Source organism: Pogoniulus pusillus, chromosome Z (genome assembly GCF_015220805.1).
Source record: "Pogoniulus pusillus isolate bPogPus1 chromosome Z, bPogPus1.pri, whole genome shotgun sequence".
NCBI classification, from domain to species: domain Eukaryota; kingdom Metazoa; phylum Chordata; class Aves; order Piciformes; family Lybiidae; genus Pogoniulus; species Pogoniulus pusillus.
Window position 1 is genome coordinate 73,023,704 of NC_087309.1, and position 19,557 is coordinate 73,043,260.

Here is a 19,557-nt window from a genome sequence, read left to right on the forward strand (position 1 = left end):
CAGTTTGCATTCACCTGGAGAGGAATCCAGTACCAGGTCAACCGTTTGCCTCAGGGGTGGAAGCACAGCTCAACCATCTGTCACTCAGTCATCCACAATGCACTGGAGAAAGGTAAAGCTCCAGAGCACATCCAGTACATCGACGACATCATTGTGTGGGGCCAAACTGCTGAGGAAGTCTCCGAGAAAGATAACAAAATCATTGACATTCTGCTGCAAGCAGGTTTTGCCATTGAGACAAGGTCAAAGGACCTGCCAAAGAAATTCAGTTTCTGGGAGTGCGGTGGCAGGATGGTCGCCGTCACATTCCTCAGGATGTGATCAACAAAGTCTCCACCATGGCAGTTCCCACCAGTAAGGACACACTTTCATTCTTAGGTGTGGTGGGATTTTGGAGAGTACACATTCCTGGATTCAGTCAGATTGTCAAACCTATGCATGATGTAACTCGTAAGAGAAACAATTTCGAGTGGGGACTTAAACAACAAGCAGCCTTTGATCAAATTAAGCGAGAAATAGTCCATGCAGTGGGCTTGGGACCTGTGCAATCTGGTCTGGACATTAAAAACATTCTGTACACGGCTGCCAGTGACAATGGTCCAACTTGGAGTCTTTGGCAGAGAGCTCCAAACGAGACATGTTGTCGTCCACTTGGTTTGTGGGGACGTTGTTACAGAGGTTCAGAGACAAATTACATTGCAACTGAGAAAGAGATTCTAGCAGCCTATGAAGGAGTGAAAGCAGCTTCTGAAGTGATTGGAAATGAGTCACAATTGCTTTTAGCTCCTAGACTGCCAGTTCTTAACTGGATGTTCAAAGGCAAAGGTTCAGCACCACATCATGCCACAGATGCAACCTGGTCTAAATGGATGGCTTTGATAACCCAAGGAGCACAAATGGGTAATCTTGATCGACCTGGTCTGGTGGAGGTGATCACCAACTGGCCGGAAGGCACAGACTGTACCAAACCTCCCAGAGGAGAAAATAACTCATGCTGAGGAAGCTCCTCCCTATGGTGATCTCTCTGACCAGGAAAAGAACTATTCTTTGTCCACGGATGGTTCCTGTCGTCTTGTTGGGAACAAGCAAATGTGGAAGTCAGCAGTTTGGAGTCCAACCAGGAGAGTTACCGAAACAAAAGATGGAGAAGGAGAATCCGGTCAGTTTGCTGAGGTCAAAGGTGTCCAGCTTGCTGTTGATGTGGCTGAATGTGAGAATTGGCCTATCCTTTACCTCTACACCGACTCGTGGATGGTAGCCAATGCTCTATGGGGTTGACTAAAGGACTGGAAGAAGCATGGTTGGCAGAGAAAAGGAAAGCCTATTTGGTGTGCTGATCTATGGCAGGACATTGATGCATGTCTGGAGAGAATTCCAGTGAAGGTGTGGCAGGTAAACGCACACATGCCTAAGAGCAGAGCTACTGAGGAACATCACCACAATCAGGAGGCAGACCAAGCCACTAAGATTTCTCAAGTTCATACCAACTTAGATTTTGACCTTGACTGGAAACATTGAGGTGAACTGTTCTTATCTCGGTGGACCCATGACTCATCTGGACATCAAGGCAGAGATGCAACATACCGATGGGCTCACGATGGGTCAATTGACTTGTCCATGGACACTATCACCCAAGTCATCTATGACTGTGACATTTGTGCTGCTATTAAGCAGGCTAAGAGAATCAAGCCCTTTTGGTACGGTGAGAGATGGTCAAAGTAAAAGTATGGTGAAGCCTGGCAGATTGACTGCATCATTTTACCTCGATCTTGTTCTGCAAGCAGTATGTGCTAATGATGGTAGAGGCCAGCACTGGATGGTTGGAAACTTATCCAGTTCCATATGCTACTGCACGTAACACCATTCTTGGCTTGGAGAGACAGATCATGTGGAGACATGGAACTCCAGAGAGAATTGAGTCAGGCAATGGCACTCATTTCAAGAACAATCTTGTGAAAAACTGGGCCAAAGACCACGGAATTGAGTGGATCTATCATATACCCTACTATGCACTAGCTTCAGGGAAGATTGAGCTCTACAAGGGTTTGGTGAAAACCACCCTAAAAGCCATGGGGGGGTGGAACTCTGAAAATCTGGGACAAACATTTAGCACAAGCTACCTGGTTGGTAAATAGTAGAGGTTCAGTAAACAGAGCAGGACCTGCACAATCAGATTTGATCCAAACAGTAGACGGTGATAAAGTTCCTGTTGTACGTGAAAAGAATCTGTTAGGGAAAACTGTTTCGGTATTTTCTCCTTCGGGTGAAGGGGAACCTGTCCGAGGGGTGGTTTCTGCTGAAGGTCCTGGTCACACCTACTGGGTAATGCAGGAGAATGGTGAAATCCAGTGTATTCCACAGAGAAATCTAACCTTAGCTGAGAGAGTTTAAATTCAGAGTGTATCATACAATCTGTTAGGAGTTTTCTGTTCTAGGTAACATCGGCGTCCAACACTGAAAGAATCTACGAGAGAATCTACTGTACGTTTAGCTCGAACCCAACTTCACCTGGGAGTCCCTGTTCTCGTCTCATCTGTGAGGAGACAAACTGTTCTGAGCTTTTGAACCACCTACATCTGAGATAGCTGGAATGAAGTGTGAACTAAACTTTTATATATTGTTTTAGTGTAAACATTGTTTTAGATTAGATCAGATAATTCTCAGCGATACTCTGAGTAAAGTAGACAAGGGTGGATTGTGCTAGTTTGAAGCAGCCTAGTATGTTTTGGTGAAAAGAACTAGATAATTGGCTGTGAAATGAAAATAATGGTTATATCTCCTTCCCTCACAGTCTCTCTGAGATGTATGGGAACAAGAAAGTAAACATTAGATAGCTTTCACCATTTTGTCTTCACTCTGCTTCTGCCTTCTGACTGGACTGCATCTCCTTAACCTCACTGCCACTAACCTTGCTCCTTTAGCTTTTGGCTGCACCTCTATTCTTTTCTCAGGATTGGGTTAAGGTTGAGAGGGGCAGGGGGAGGTGCAGGGGTGGTTGAGATCTCTTCCTGGGGACTCAGGTTTCTGGGAGGGGAGTTGTGCTTCCGTATTACTTTTTACTTTGTATATTTCTGTATATAACTGTATATATTGTAAATATCTGCTTGTATATTGTGCTAGCTGTAAATAAATAGCTTCATTTATATTCCCAGAGCCTGTCTGAGTTAGCTGGGGCATTTCTTAAAGTGTGGGGGGGGCGGGATAACAGCCAAACCACCACACCATAGCAAAGGAATACAGGTCTCAGCTTGCATTCAGCTGCAGTGTAATCCAGTATCAGTTCAACCGTTTGCCTCAGGGGTGGAAACACAGCTCAACAATCTGTCACTCAGTCATCCACAATGCACTGGAGAAACGTAAAGCTCCAGAGCACATCCAGTTCATCGACGACATCATTGTGTGGGGCCAAACTGCTGAGGAAGTCTTTGAGAAAGGTAACAAAATCCTTGATAGTCTGCTGCAAGCAGGTTTTGCCATTAAGAGAGACAAGGTTAAAGGACCTGCCAGAGAAGTTCAGTTTCTGGGAGTGCGGTGGCAGGATGGTCGCCGTCACATTCCTCAGGATGTGATCAACAAAGTCTCCACCATGGCAATTCCCACCAATATGAAGGACATGCTATCTTTCGTAGGTGTGGTGGGATTTTGGAGAGTACACATTCCTGGATTCAGTCAAATTGTCAAACCTATGCATGACATGACTCATAGGACAAGTGATTTTGAGTTGGGACTTGAACAGCAAGCAGCCTTTGATCAGATAAAATGAGAAGTAGTCCATGCAGTGGGCTTGGGACCTGTGCGATCTGGTCCAGGCTTTAAAAACATTCTGTACACAGCTGCCAGTGACAATGGTCCAACTTGGAGCCTTTGGCAGAGAGCTCCAAATGAGACACCTGGTGGTCTACTTGGTTTCTGGGGTCGTAGCTACAGAGGTTCAGAGGCAAACTACATGCCAACAGAAAAAAGAGAAACTAGCCGCCTATGAAGGAGTGAAAGCAGCTTCTGAAGGGATTGGAAATGAGTCACAATTGCTTTTTAGCTCCTAGATTGTCAGTTCTAAACTGGATGTTCAATGGCAAAGTTTCATCACTGCATCATACCACAGAGGTAACCTGGTCTAAATGGATGGCTTTGATAACCCAATAAGCACAAATGGGTAATCTTGATTGACCTGGTCTGGTGGAGGTGATCACCAACTGGCTGAAAGGCACAGACTGTACCAACCCTCCAGAGGAGAAAATAACCCGTGCTAAAGAAGCTCCTCCCTTTGGTGATCTGTCTGATCAGGAAAAGAACTATGCTTTGTTCACAGATGGTTCCTGTTGTCTTTTTGGGAGCAAGTGAAGATGGAAGTCAGCAGTCTGGATTCCTACCAGGAGTTACTGAAGCAATAGATGATGTCATGGAGGGCCCGTAGGCCCAAAAATAGGCTTATACATTCCCTGTCTTGCCTGGACATGTTTTTCTGCCCAAACCAGTGGTACACATAAAGTAAACACAAAGGGGCACAACAGACCTGGTGCCATAAATCTGGCCTGCCCAGGCCCCCTGCTTCTGCATGCGGTTGCATAAGACCATACTCCTATCTTATGGCACATCGGGTGCTAGGCCCATGATATCCCCATATTTGAAAGGTCCACGTCTGTGGCTTTCACCCAATATGGTATTGCTTTGGCTAACTGCCAAGCTGATTGGTCATTCTAGTGGCCAAGGGGCCATTAATCTCATCCCACATTTGATAAATAGAGGTACACAAGTAAACAAAGTGCTTAGACTCACCTGCACTGCCTTTTGCTGTTGCCTGTTTATGCCTGCCTACCTGCATGCCCACTCGCAGTGCATCTACTTCATGGAGACAGAATCTCCCATAGGCTTCCAGTCACCAGGTGTGAGCAGGTGAACTTCCTTCTCACCTTGGTGGCGGAATTGAAAGATGAAGTGGCCGAGCTGAAGGACGAAGTGTCCAGGCTCAAGTCAATAAGGGAGAATGAAAGGGAGCTGGATCTGTGGGTGCAGGCTCTGCAGATCCCCCCTGCTAAGGAAGCTGCCCCTGGAAACAGTGAGGGATGGGTACAGATCCCTGTCAGGGGTAGTAAAGGAAATCCACCCCGGCCCTCTCCTCCTCTTCCTCTGCCCTTGCACAACAAGTATGAGGCCCTGCATGCAGAGGGTACAGAGGGTGAGAGTGATGAGGAGCATCCAACTGTGTCATTGCCTAGGGTGGAGCAGTTGCCACCAACTGTGGTCACTAGCTCCACAAAAAACAAAAAAAAGAGAAGGTTTATAGTTGCTGGAGATTCTGTCTTGAGGGGGACAGAGGGACCCATTTGTCATCCCGACCCCTCTCACAGGGACGTCTGCTCCCTTCCTGGTGCCCGGGTTAGGGACATAACCAGAAGAATCCCTAACCTAATACGGCCCTCCGATTATTACCCCTAGCTGGTAATACAGGCTGGCAGGGATGAAATTGAAAAGAGGGGTACCAGGGCAATCAAAAAGGAATTTAAGGCCCTGGGGAAATTGATAGACGGGGCGGGAGCGCAGGTGGTGTTCTGCTCAGTTCCCTCTGTGGCAAGAGAGTTCACAGAGAGGAACAGCAGAACCTACGATATCAATAAATGGCTCAAGGGATGGTGCCAGCGGTGGCATTTTGGCTTCTTTGACCACGGGGGAACTTTTACTGCGCCGGACCTACTTGATCGTGATGGGGTGCAATTGTCTAGGAGGAGCAGGAGAATCCTGGCACTGGAGTTGGCAGGGCTCATTAGGCGGGCTTTAAACTAGGTCTGAAGGGGGTGGGTGAGGCAATTATTCTCTCTGAGAAGGAGAGAGTGGGAAGGAATCTAGGGACAATTGGGGAACCCAGAGCCCAGCTGAAGTGCATCTACACCAATGCACGCAGCTTGGGTAACAAGCAGGAAGAATTGGAAGTCCTGGTCCACCAGGGTGACTATGACATAGTTGCCATATCAGAAACTTGGTGGGATGACAGGCATGACTGGGCTCCCATACTGGGGGGATATAACCACTTCAGGAGAGATAGGCAAGGGAGAAGAGGAGGAGGGGTGGCTCTGTATATTAGGGAGTCACTCCATGCCACTGAGCTTGAGGTGAGGGACAAAGGGGTTGAGAGCCTGAGGGTTAAAATCAGAGGGAGGACAAACAAATCTGACATCCTGGTTGGAGTCTGTTATAGACCACCCAACCAGGATGAAGAAACAGACGAGATATTTTACAAACAGCTGGAGGCTGTCTCAAGATCAGATCTTGTCCTGGTGGGCGACTTTAACCTGCCAGATATCTGCTGGGAACTTAATTCAGCAGAGAAGAGGCAGTCCAGGAGATTTCTAGAGTGCATGGAAGACAGCTTAATGTCCCAGCTGTTAAGTGAGCCTACTAGGGGTCAAGCTCAGCTTGACTTGCTGCTGTTCAACAGAGAAGGGCTGGTAGGAGATGTGGCAGTGGGAGGCTGCCTGGGGTGTAGTGATCACGAGTTAGTGGAGTTTTCAATATGCAGGGAGGTAGGGAGGTACCACAACAAAACCTACACCTTGGACTTTTGGAGGGCAAACTTCAATTTGCTTAGGAAACTTATTTGCAAAGTCCCCTGGGCAGCAGTCCTCGAGAACAAAGGGGTCCAGGACAGTTGGACCTACTTTAAACAGGAGCTCTTGAAGGCACAGGAGCTGGCAGTTCCCATGTGCCGAAAGATGAGCCGGCGGGGAAGGCGATCAGCCTGGATGAGTAAACAGCTCCTGAAGGAATTGGGGGAAAAAAAGAGGGTGTATCACCTCTGGAAGGAGGGGAAGGCTTCTCCTGACGTGTTTAAGGAGGTAGCCAGATTATGCAGGAGAAAAATTAGAGAGGCTAAGGCCCAGCTAGAACTTAGGCTGGCCACTTCCGTGAAGGATAACAAAAAGCACTTTTATAAATTTATCAATGCTAGAAGGAAGGGCAAGAAGAGCCTCCACTCCTTACTGGACCAGGAGGGGAATACTATAACTGATGATGTAGAAAAGGCTGAGGTCCTGAATGCCTCCTTCGCCTCAGTTTTCAACAGTAAGGAGGGAGGAGTTCAGGGCAAGTGTCCTCTTGAACTGGGGGATGGGGTCGGGGAGCGGTGTGTTCCCCTGGAAATTCATGAAGAATTAGTTCAGGACCTGCTGAGTCATCTGGACACCCACAAGTCCATGGGACCAGATGGGATCCATCCCAGAGTGCTGAGAGAGCTGCCAGATGAGCTGGCCAAGCCGCTCTCCATCATTTTCCAGCAGTCCTGGCTCACTGGACAGGTCCCAGGAGACTGGAAAATGGCCATCGTGGTCCCCATCCACAAGAAGGGTCGGATGGAGGAACCTGGGAACTACAGACCCGTCAGCCTGACCTCAGTGCCAGGGAAACTGATGGAACAGGTTATCTTGGGGGTGATAAGAGCGCACCTGAGGGATGGCAAAGGGCTCAGGTCCAGCCAGCATGGGTTTAGGAAGGGCAGATCCTGCCTTTCTAACCTGATCTCCTTCTATGATCAGGTGACCTGCTTGGTGGATGTGGGGAGGCCTGTGGATGTGGTCTATCTGGACTTCAGGAAGGCCTTTGACACTGTCCCCCACAGCAAACTGCTGGCTAAGCTGTCAGCCCATGGCTTGGATGGCAACACTCTGTGCTGGGTTAGGAACTGGCTGGAGGGCCGGACCCAGAGAGTGGTGGTGAATGGTGCCACATCCAGCTGGCGGCCAGTCAGTAGTGGTGTCCCTCAGGGATCTGTGCTGTGCCCCATCCTCTTTAACATCTTCATAGATGATCTGGATGAGGGCATGGAGTCAGTCATCAGCAAGTTTGCAGATGACACCAAGCTGAGGGCAGATGTGGCTGGGTTGGAGGGCAGAAGGGCCCTGCAACAGGACCTTGACCGCTTAGACAGATGGGCAGAGTCCCATGGGATGGGGTTCAATAGCTCCAAGTGCAGTGTGCTGCACTTTGGCTACAACAACCCCATGGAGAGATACAGGCTAGGGTCGGAGTGGCTGGAGAGCAGCCAGACAGAGAGGGATCTGGGGATACTGATTGATACCCACCTGAACATGAGCCAGCAGTGTGCCCAGGTGGCCAAGAGAGCCAGTGGTATCCTGGCCTGCATCAGGAATGGTGTGGTCAGCAGGAGCAGGGAGGTCATTCTGCCCCTGTACTCTGCACTGGTTAGACCACACCTTGAGTACTGTGTTCAGTTCTGGGACCCCCAGTTTAAAAGGGATGCTGAGATGCTTGAGCGTGTCCAGAGAAGGGCGACGAGGCTGGTGAGAGGCCCTGAGCACAAGCTCTGTGAGGAGAGGCTGAGGGAGCTGAGATTGTTTAGCCTGGAGAAGAGGAGGCTCAGGGGAGACCTTATTGCTGTCTACAACTACCTGAGGGGTGGTTGTGGCCAGGAGGAGGTTGCTCTCTTCTCTCAGGTGGCCAGTGCCAGAACGAGAGGACACAGCCTCAGGCTGCGCCAGGGGAGGTTTAGGCTGTAGGTGAGGAGAAAGTTCTTCACTGAGAGGGTCACTGGCCACTGGAATGGGCTGCCCGGGGAGGTGGTGGAGTCGCCGTCCCTGGGGCTGTTCAAGGCAAGGTTGGACGTGGCACTTGGTGCCATGGTCTAGTGTTGAGCTCTGTGGTAAAGGGTTGGACTTGATGATCTGTGAGGTCTCTTCCAACCCTGATGATACTGTGATACTGTGATACTGTGATACTTCATGGCATTGTACTGCACTGAAGGTCCTGCCCAAGAATCCCTGGACAGAGCATCAAGAAGTAGCCAGTAGAATAAGGTCAGACACTGTCCTTTCCCTGGAAGCTGGAAAGATTCCAGCCAATGTCCATGGGCAGACTCCCCTGAAGATTGGACACTTTTAATGGGCTGAGACATGATACTTCATAAGAATTTGTGAGTAAATGATTTAATGCTTCTGTAATTTCTATTGCTTCCTGCTATTGCAGAAAGAGCTTCAGCCCACCTACTGGGCAAGCAGCATATTGACCTCAAGCAGTATTTGATGCAGGGAAATTTCTCTCTCTGTTTATAGTTTGAATGTATGCTAGTTATTAATAAGTTACTGCTTGATATTTTTCCTAGAATGTCTTTCATAACCATGTAGGACAAATATTAACATTGAGATTCAGTGTTGGGGATGGCTAGAGTTCAGCATATTAAAGTTAAAAAATTACATATTTTTGTGAAATATCATCTCGCACCAATTATTTTCTCCCCTCCACCACAATTAGTGTCGGCAGCAGAATATCCCTCTGTGACAGATGGAGAGGGTGAATCCAGTCAGTTTGCTGAGGTAAAAGCTGTCCAACTTGCTGTTGATGTGGCTGAACATGAAAATTGTCCTATGCTTTACCTCTACAATGACTCACGGATGGTAACCAATGCTCTATGGGGTTGGATGAAAGACTGGAAAAAGAATGGTTGGCAGAGGAAAGAAAGACTATTTGGTGTGCTGATCTATGGCAGCACATTGATGCATGACTGGAGAGAATTCCAGTGAGGATGCGGCACATAGACACACACATTCCTAAGAACAGAGCTACTGAGGAGCATCAACACAACCAGCAGGCAGATCAAGCTAATGAAATTTCTTAAACTGATACAAACTCTGCTCTTTACCTTGATTGGAAACACTGAGAAGAACTGCTCTTAACTTGCTTGGATCATGATTCAAATGGACATCAAGGCAGAGATGGAACATACTGTGGGTATGTGATCGGTCAATTGACTTGTCCATGGACACTATCACCCAAGTCATCCATGACTGTGACATTTGTGCTGCTCTTAAGCAGGCTAAGTGAATCAAGCCCTTATGGTATGGTGAGAGATGGTCAAAGTACAAGTATGGAGAAGCCTGGCAAACTGACAACATCACTTTTCCTTGATCTCATTCTGGCAAGCTGTATGCACTAGCAGCGGTAGAGGCCAGCACTGGATAACTGGAAGCCTATCTAGTTCCACATGCTACTGCACGTAACACCATTCTTGGCTTGGAGAGACAAATCATGTGGAGACATAGAACTCCAGGGTGAATCGAGTCAGACAATGGCACTCATTTCAAGAACAATCTTGCGAAAACCTAGCCCAAAGAGCACAGTGTTGAGTGGATCTACCACATACCCTTCTATGCTCCAGCCTCAGGGAAGATTGAGGACTACAGCAATTTGCTGAAATCCGCCCTCAAAGCCATGGGGGGTGGAACTCTGAAAAACTGGGACAAACATTTAGCACGAGCAACTAGTTTGGTAAATAGGAGAGGTTCAGTAAAAAGAGCAGGACCTGCACAATAAGGTTTGGTCCAAACAGTAGACAGTGACTGTTGGAGAATTCTTGTTAGCAGAGGACACAGAAATTATAAACATGAGAAACTGTGCTGAGAATGTCCTTGGATCCATCTTGGGACCCAGATAGCAGGCATAGGATAGTTTCCCCCCACATGCAGCTGCAGGGGGTGGAGTGCAGCTGCAGGTGGGCAGGATTTAGCCAGCCCCCAGAGGCTGACCCTCAGATTGTTATGGTATGCTGACCTATTGATACCTTACAAGTAACCCTGTACCCTCTGACTGTAACCAATCTTGGTGGAGCACGCCTCTTGCTAGAATGCATATAAGTCACTGTATCAAGGAAATAAAGTGGATTTGACCATCTAACCATATTGGTGAACCAAAAATCATTTACCCATAGTGCTCCACCGGTTTACTCCAATAGGTGATAAATTTCCTGTTGTGCATGAAAAGAAGCTGTTAGGGAAAACTGTTTGGGTATTCTCTCTATGGGGTGAAGGGAAACCTTTCTGAAGAGTGGTTTCTGCTGAATGTCCTGGTCATACCTACTGGGTAATGTAGGAGAATGATGAAATCCAGTGTATTCCACAGAGAAATCTAACTTTAGCTGAGAGAGTTTAAATTCAGTGCATATAGTACAAGCTGATAGGAGTTTTCTGTTGTAGGTACAATTGGCATCCAATGAAAGTATCTACAAGAGAATCTACAGTATGTGAGCACAAACACAACGTCATCTGGGAGTCCCTGTTCTCGTCTCACCTGTGAAGAGACAAGCTGTTTGCTGTTTTCTGAGCTTTTGAATCACCTACATCTGAGCTAGTTGGAATGAAGTGTGAACTGAACTTGTGATATTCATTAGAGTAAATATTGGTTTAGATTAACCGAGTCATTCTCATCAATACTTTGAATGAAGTAGACAGGGGTGTATTGTGCTAGTTTGAGTCTAGCTACAATGTTTTGGTGAGAAGAACTAGATTACAGACTGTGAAAGGGAAACAAAAGTGATGTCTACTTCACTCATAGGCCTGCTGATATGTATAAGAACAAGAATGTAAATATAGAACAGACTTTCGTTCACGGCCTGAGCTGTGGGCTGCAATCTCTCTCTCTAGCCTTAACCTGCCATCTCTCTGATTAATCCACTTGCTTCCTAAATCCCCTGGCTGATCTTCCATTCCCTCTCGGGCACAAGGCAAAGTCTGGGGTAAGGTAGAGAGGAATGGGAGAAGATAGAAGGGTAGTTAGGAGCCCCTCCTGGGGACACAGGTTTCTGGGAAGGGTGTTGTATTTCTGTATATAACTATATATGTTGTAAATATCTGCTTGTATATTGTGCTAAGCTGTAAATGTAAGCTTCATTCAAAATTTCCACATCTGGCTGAGTCTAGTCTGGGTGATTTCCAAAGTGTGGGGGGCAGGTAACACCCAAACCATCACAATAAGTGAATCTACTAAGGGTAGTGCCCTGCTGGACTTACTGTTCACAAACTGGGAGGGGCTGGTGGAAGATGTGATGGTCAGAGGTTTGCTGGGGCACAACCATGGTATAATAGAGCTTACAATATGTGGTGAAGTTAGGAGGGCTGTTGGAAAAAACTCTACCTTGTCCTTCCAGAGGGCTGACTTTGATCTATTCAGGATGCTGGTTCAGAGAGTCCCTCAAAGGCAAAGGGGTCTGGGAAAGCTGGGCTTACTTTAAGGATGAAATTCTGAGGGTGCAGGAGCAGGCCTATGTGCCAAAATATGAGCCAGCAGGGAAGAAGACCAGCCTGGTTGAGCATGGAGATTTTACAAGAATTCGGGAAAATAAAGAGTATATCAGCTTGGTAAAAAAGGGCAGGTGAACCAGGAAGCATTTAAGGATATTGTAAGGTAATGTAATAAGATAATTGGAGATGCAAAAGCTCAATTAGAATTTAATCTGGCCGATTATTTTAAGGATAATAAAAAGTGTTTTTATAAGTACATTAATAACAAAAGGAGGGTTAGGGAAAATCTCCATTCCTTATTGGATAAAGGGGGAAATATAATAATGGAAGACAAGGAAAAGGCTGCCTTTTCCTCATCTCTAGTCACTTCTTTCCCTTCCTTGTCCAAAAAAGAGTGGAAGTTATCTTTGCCCCTCTTTTTGTCATTAATATATTTATAGAAACACTTATTATCATTCGCAACAGTGGCCAGACTAAGTTCTAACTGGGCTTTTGTCTCTCTAATTTTCTTTCTACATGACCTAGCAACATCCTTATTTTTGTCCTGAGTTACCACTCTCTCTTTCCAAAGGTGATGTGCCCTCTTTTTTCCCCTTAATTCCTCCACAAACCCTTCACCCATCCAGGCTGGTTGTCTTCCCTGGCAGCTCTGTTTTCAGCACACTGGCATAGCCTGTTCCGGTGCCTTCAGGATTTCTTTCTTGAAGTAGGTCCAACCTTCTGGGACATTTTTGGTTTTAAGGGCTTTTTCCCAAAGTACCCTTTGAGTTAGTTCTTTGAATAAGCTGAAGTCTGCCCTCTGGAAGTTCAGTATGGATGTTTTGTTGATGCCCCTCCCACCTTCACTGCATATTAAAAACTTTATTATTTCATGGTTGCTGCAACCCAGACAGCCTCCAACACATCTCTCACTAGCCCTCCCGTATTTGTAAACAGGTCAAGCAGAGACACACACCTGGTAGTCTGGCAGACCAGATGTCTCAGGAAGCTATCCTCTATACTCTCCAAAAACATTCTAGACTGCTGCCTCTCTGCTGTGTTGAGTTCCCAGCAGATATCTAGGAGATAACAAGAACAAGAGTTGGTAGTCTTGAAACATCTTGCAGTTGTTTATAGAATAACACATCCACCTCCTCTTCCATGTTGGGTGACCTGTAACAGACTCCAACCAATTTGCCAGTCTTATTGGTCTGCCCTCTTATTTTTATCCATAGGGACTCAACACATTCCTCATTAGTTACAAGCTCCGTGGCCTCAAGGACTTCTGTAACATACAGGGACATTCAGAGGTAAGCATTTAGTGTTTGTAGCTAGGGAGTATCTTTCACTGGCTACTCGGTATGCTTCTATTTCTATAACAGTTTCTAGCTTTATGTTGAGAGAGCCTTGTCAGATGAAGTGCAAGCCACATTACCTGTAAGTGGCCCACACTACCTTGTGATGCCTAATCTCTTTTATTGATCCTACTATCTGGTGTTTTTTAGCCCTTGATTTTTCTTGTTGTCAGTTTGTGGCCTTGACTCTTTGGTGTTTATTTAGATTGATCTCCATAAATTGCTTCTGGTGCTGAAGGTGTGGAAGGCAGCAGGAAGGCAGGAGTGCATGCATACCTGTCCATATATATAAATCACAGCTTTTGTTCTTTGCTGTTGTTTGTGAACACTATTAGGCAAATAAAAAAGAAATAACCTACTAAAATGTGTAGAAGCTATTATTAATTCCCCTGTGTCTGCAACTTATTGCAGTCTGTCCTGGAGTCCTGTATACTCCTAAATTCCTCTCCTGCCGTGACTTCAGGGGAGAGGGAAAGCCACCTGGTTACCCCCCACCTTGCCTGCCCTGCGGGCATGAAAGGGGGTAAGCAAAGGGGTCCTGCCTGTACGAGGAGTGCCCCGTGCAGTGCCCGCACTGGAATCAGGCTGGGATTGGCTGTGTGCTTTCACGCCTAAGGTGTGGTAATTCTGCCCTTTGTCTAGCGAGGGTATAAATATTGGGGTCTGTCATGGAAGGGAGCAGAGCCCTTTTGCCCTATTGCAGAATTTTCATTTATACACAAAATTGTGGCTCAGAGGCCTTCCATCGAAAAAGTCAAAACAATATTTCCTATCTGCTTGCACTGACGCAGCTGCTGTACCAGCAGACGTACAGGCCTTGGGAGAATCTCTCTCTCAGAGAAACAAAGACATAAACATGGCTATGTTTTGGAAAAAGGGTTCGAATTCTCAGACATTGTAACCACTCGACAAACATCTGCTGGGGGCTGACCCCTGGGTGGTTCCATAAGTTGTTTTTGGTGAGAATTAGCTAATTGTATAAGTTGATTATAACTTTGTACCAATCTGTAAAGCTAACGCGAGTCTGACTGAGTTGGTTGAACACACCTCTTCAAAAACACTATAAAAAATATACCCACTTGCACCTCTTGCACCTTAACTTAACTGGCCTCTCACTCTCTACCCTGCTCTACTTGCACCTCTTTTGCTCGATACCCTGATCGCTGATTACACACGCACACACACGCGGCATTCGCATTGCAAACAACCAGCTCAAGACGGCACCGTTCCAGACAAGGGCCTGATCCTTACGAGCCCCAGGAGTCGGCATTCAGCTCGACCGGACCCACAGAGCCTCGAACAACGCGCCTTAAAATTCATAAAGACTTTGAAACTTCTCCAAAATGCATTTGGGACAGTGAGTAATTGATAAACTTCTATTTGAAACTGAATAACTTCTTAAGACTTCAATGAACTCTCTCATATCATAGACTCTCTTCACTTTAGTCATTCTGTATATTAAATCACAACTACGAACCAAGAATCTATGCAGGATAATTACAAATAAGTTTGGGGAAGGGGATTTCTAGTGCTTATAATATTAAATAATTTATACCTTTTTATAAAACATCAGCCTCGCATATCATTCCTTCAAACCTTCCCCCCCCCCCAAACAAACTTTCCCGTCCGTGACAGGTCTTCCCACCTTTGGGGGTTCCCGCCTTGGAGTTCATCCCGCTTGGAGTTGGTAGCTGCCTGAACCTTCGTACTCCGCCATCTCTTTCACCTCACGTGCCTAAGCTGGATACAGCCTGCATCAGGAATGGTGTGGTCAGCAGGAGCAGGGAGGTCATTCTGCCCCTGTACTCTGCACTGGTTAGACCACACCTTGAGTACTGTGTTCAGTTCTGGGACCCCCAGTTTAGGAGGGACATCGAGATGCTTGAGTGTGTCCAGAGAAGGGTGACGAGGAGACCTCGAGCACAAGCCCTACGAGGAGAGGCTGAGGGAGCTGGGATTGTTTAGCCTGTAGAAGAGGAGGCTCAAGGGTGACCTTATTGCTGTCTACAACTACCTGAGGGGTGGTTGTGGCCAGGAGGAGGTTGCTCTCTTCTCTCAGGTGGCCAGCACCAGAACAAGAGGACACAGCCTCAGGCTGCGCCAGGGGAAATTTAGGCTGTAGGTGAGGAGAAAATTCTTCACTGAGAGAGTGATTGGATACTGGAATGGGCTGCCTGGGGAGGTGGTGGAGTCGCCGTCCCTGGGGCTGTTCAAGGCAAGGTTGGACATGGCACTTGGTGCCATGGTCTGTCCTTGAGCTCTGTGGTAAAGGGTTGGACTTGATGATCTATGAGGCCTCTTCCAACCTTGGTGATACTGTGATACTGTGAGATCTTCAAAGATGGCTTCACCTATTGACACCCTTTGTAAGCCTAACGACCCTTAATGACCCACCTGCAACTGCTGAAAAGGAACAGAGGGACAGACCTCACCAGGAAGTCAGCCTGATCATGAGTTATTTTGGCTCAACTTTATTAGTAAGAAAAATGCTATTAATTAATAGCTAAAGCCTTTTCCAACTTCTGACTTCCAAAATAGTCAGATTATTGATGGTATTCCTGTAGATAATTATCAAGCAACTGAATCTGCTAATTAAACTAAATTAATCTTTGTATATATAGTTTTGGGGGTGTTTTTTTTGGAAAATAAAATAACTATTTTTGTATAAAAATTCTTGACTCGGCCACATTAATTCCTGCCTCCACAACACAGTCTAAGTTTTCACTTTTCTGTATCTTAATGGTACCTCCTGTTAGCTACTCAAACACGTAATGTTTCCTTCCCTTAGAGAGACACAAAGGTGGAGAAAATTTGTTTGTCAGCACAGAATTGTACTTTTAAAACAAGAAGGGGTGTACACTTTTTGTTGTTGAGTTCTTAGGTTGGGGGAAACTTTTGTGATCCTCTTTTCAAATTCACATCTTTGTAGAGAACAGCAGGATTCAATAATGATGTACTTAATGGCACTTTTACAAACAAGCAGACACCACCTCTCTTGCTGACTTCTTCCAAAATGCTATCAACTTAAAGAATGACAATAGCCTTCAATAGGCAGAAGCTGCAGCACTGTTCCAATAGTAGGATAACTTTTGGGTTCTGGTAATGTCACACTGTGTTAGTTTCAGGCTAACTGGAATATTTAGCTGAGAGAAATTAAATACTTGACTGTGAGAAGAAAATAACAGTGACACCTGTATCAGTCCTTCTTCTGCTGGAAGAAACATGTAGTCAAAACATAGATAAGGCACTCACTTCTCATGCACTTCTTATTCATCTCTCAGTTCTTTTTCTCTGTCAGTCTGTGTGGGTCTGGTAGTATCTTGTAGTTCACAGGAGATCTATGTAACCTGATATAACTTTTTCTCTAACCTTCCTTGTCATATTTTTGACATCTCACCTCAGATCTATGCAGACTTATCTCGTGAGCTATATGGAGATTGATCTGATTATTTCTAAGGGGTGTCGTGGAGACGGATATCAGTACCTACCCCTATTTGTTGGAGGAGAGAAATTAATTTGGTGTGATACAAATTTTATATAAAAATATGATTTATTAAATTTAATATTTTGAACTCTCGCCACCCCCAACCACTGTATATTAATATTGATGTTCAGTGCACGGTTATGAAAAGAATTTAGGACAAAATATGTACATGGAATTTGTTATTTAACTAGCAAACATTCAAACTATAAACAGAGAGAGGAGTTTTCCCTGTGTCTTGATGCCACTTGGGATCTTTATGCTATTTGCCCATCAGGGTCGGCTTAAACTCTTTCTGCTCTATGGCAGAGACAACTTATATTACGGAGGTATTAAAGCTTTTACTCACAAGTGTTATCAACTATTAATCACCCTCCAGGGCTATGTCACAGCCTGTGCCTAGTGTCCAGACTTCAGGGGATCTCTGCCCATGGACTTGGAGGCTGGAATCTTCCCAGCTTGAGGGGAGAGGATAAGTCTTCCCAGTTTGAGGGGAAATAGGTTTTCCTGTAACCTTTTCTGCTTGCAAGGGACGATCTCTTCCTTTGATGCTGCTGTCTTCTGGATGCTGTGTCCAGGGATATCAGCTTGGCAGGGTTTCAGGAGCAGGAGAAGAATATCCCTGCTGTCTCTGGCACGGTTCTTCACAGATTGAGGCCGTGTGTGTGTGTGTGTGTGTGTGTTAGGAGTCTGAGCTCATGCAGGATCTGGTCCTGGTAGCTGTCATGGAAGGGAGCAGAGCCCTTTTGCCCTACTGCAGGATTTTCATTTATACACAAAATTGTGGATCAGAGGCCTTCCATCAAAAAAGTAAAAATAATATTTTCTATCTGCTTGCACTGACGTAGCTGTTGTATCAGCAGATGTACTGCCCTTGAGAGAATCTCTCTCTCGGAGAAACAAAAGACATAAACATGGCTATGTTTTGGAAAAAAGGTTTGATATGATGACCACTCGACAAACAACTGCTGGGGGCTGACCCCTGGGTGGTTCCATAAGTTGTTTTTGGTGAGAATTAGCCAATTGTATGGATTGATTATAACTTTGTACCAATCTGTAAGAATAATGTAAAATAGCCTGGACTGGTGGGTTACACCTCTTTTGAACATTATAAAAATGGTGTACCTTCCTGGATCAGGAGCTTGCTGGTACCTGCTCCTACCTGCTTGCTCACTAGCCTGCCTGTCTGCCTCACTCCTGCCGCGGTGACCTCTCATTCCTGATCGGCCCTGCCCGATGAGGCGCCCGCAGAGGCCTGAAAACTGCTTGGGCCCGATCCTGATGAACAAAGGGACACCGCCCAGACTTCGAATCCTACTAATCTGAACCGTTGAATCGTGAGTAAACCAAAGAAAGAACTCTTCTACCTAAAGACTGAATAAAGACTCAAAAGAACTCTAAGAAAATCACAGACTCTCCTTTACCTGCTATTTTCTGAAATGTTATTCTGCAACTTCAATCCTAAAAGAACTCATGTGGGGAATTTAGTTCGGGAGGGGGATCTCCGTATTTGAGCAATAAATCACTTGAAATCCACAAGTGAGCCTTCGTGTATTTTCCCCACAACCTCCCAAACTACCTTCCATGACAGTAGCACTACAGCTTGCAAATGTGCACAGCTGTCTTAGGAGGATATAGACTCTTTATATATATAGATATATATAGATATATATAGATATATATAGATATATATACGTGCAGGCTTAAATGAGCTCTGAATCTCAGGTATGCAGGCAGATAAGCTGTGATTGAATCAAAGCATGAAGTCTGAGTCTCTGAGCACTGGAGCTGTGCAATGGCATCTGAGCATGTGAGTCTGAGTGGCTGAGTGCTGCAGTGAAGGTAATAGCTGCGTCTGAGCATTGCAGGTGAGTCAGAGCAGCAGGGCACTGCAGTGTGGTCCGAGCTGAGCTGCAGGAGGGTCAGAGAGCTGTGGGTAGGGCCAGAGAGAGCACGTTGTTTTCCTGTGCACCTCTATTTATTGACTGTGGGCAGAGATTAATGACCCTTTGGCCACTAGAGTGACCAATCAGGTTGGCAGTAAGCCAAACCTTACCATAATAGGCAGAAGGTACTTGTCTGGACTTTCCCAAATATGGGGATCACATTGATTTGTCCCAGGGATACATGAGCTGGGTGTGTGTGGCTTACACAACCTGTTTAGAACCAGGGGTTCTGGCAGAAAAACATGTCCAGGCAAGGCAAAGCATAAGCAAGCCTCTTTTTGGGTCTACAGGCCCTCCACGACAGGGGAGAAAGAAGGGAGGCAGAGGAAGAGGGGTTGGTTAAGGAGCCTTCCTGGCAGTATGCCTGTTTCAGAAGGGATTTTGTATTTCTGTATTACTTTTAATTTGTAAATCTCTGTAAATATCTGTGTATATTGTGTATATATATGCTCATAAATTGTGCTAAGCTGCAAATATATAAAATTTCATTCCTTAACTTCCAGCTGACTGAGTCTAGTTTGGGTGAATTCCTAACTGGGGAGGAGAGGGGGAAAACGGCAGGAGTGGGTAATTCCCAAACCATTACGCATGGGCAAAAGCTGGAAAAAGGGGAAATGGTAAAGAGAGGAGATTTACACTGTACAACAGTAATTCAGGAGAATATCCTGAAAACTCAGAGGAAAAAGCCCCACAGTTCATTAGTAAGTGAGCTGCTAGGATACTGTAGCCTTATACCAATGGAAAACTGATACAAGGTGTTTTGCAACAACTAAGAT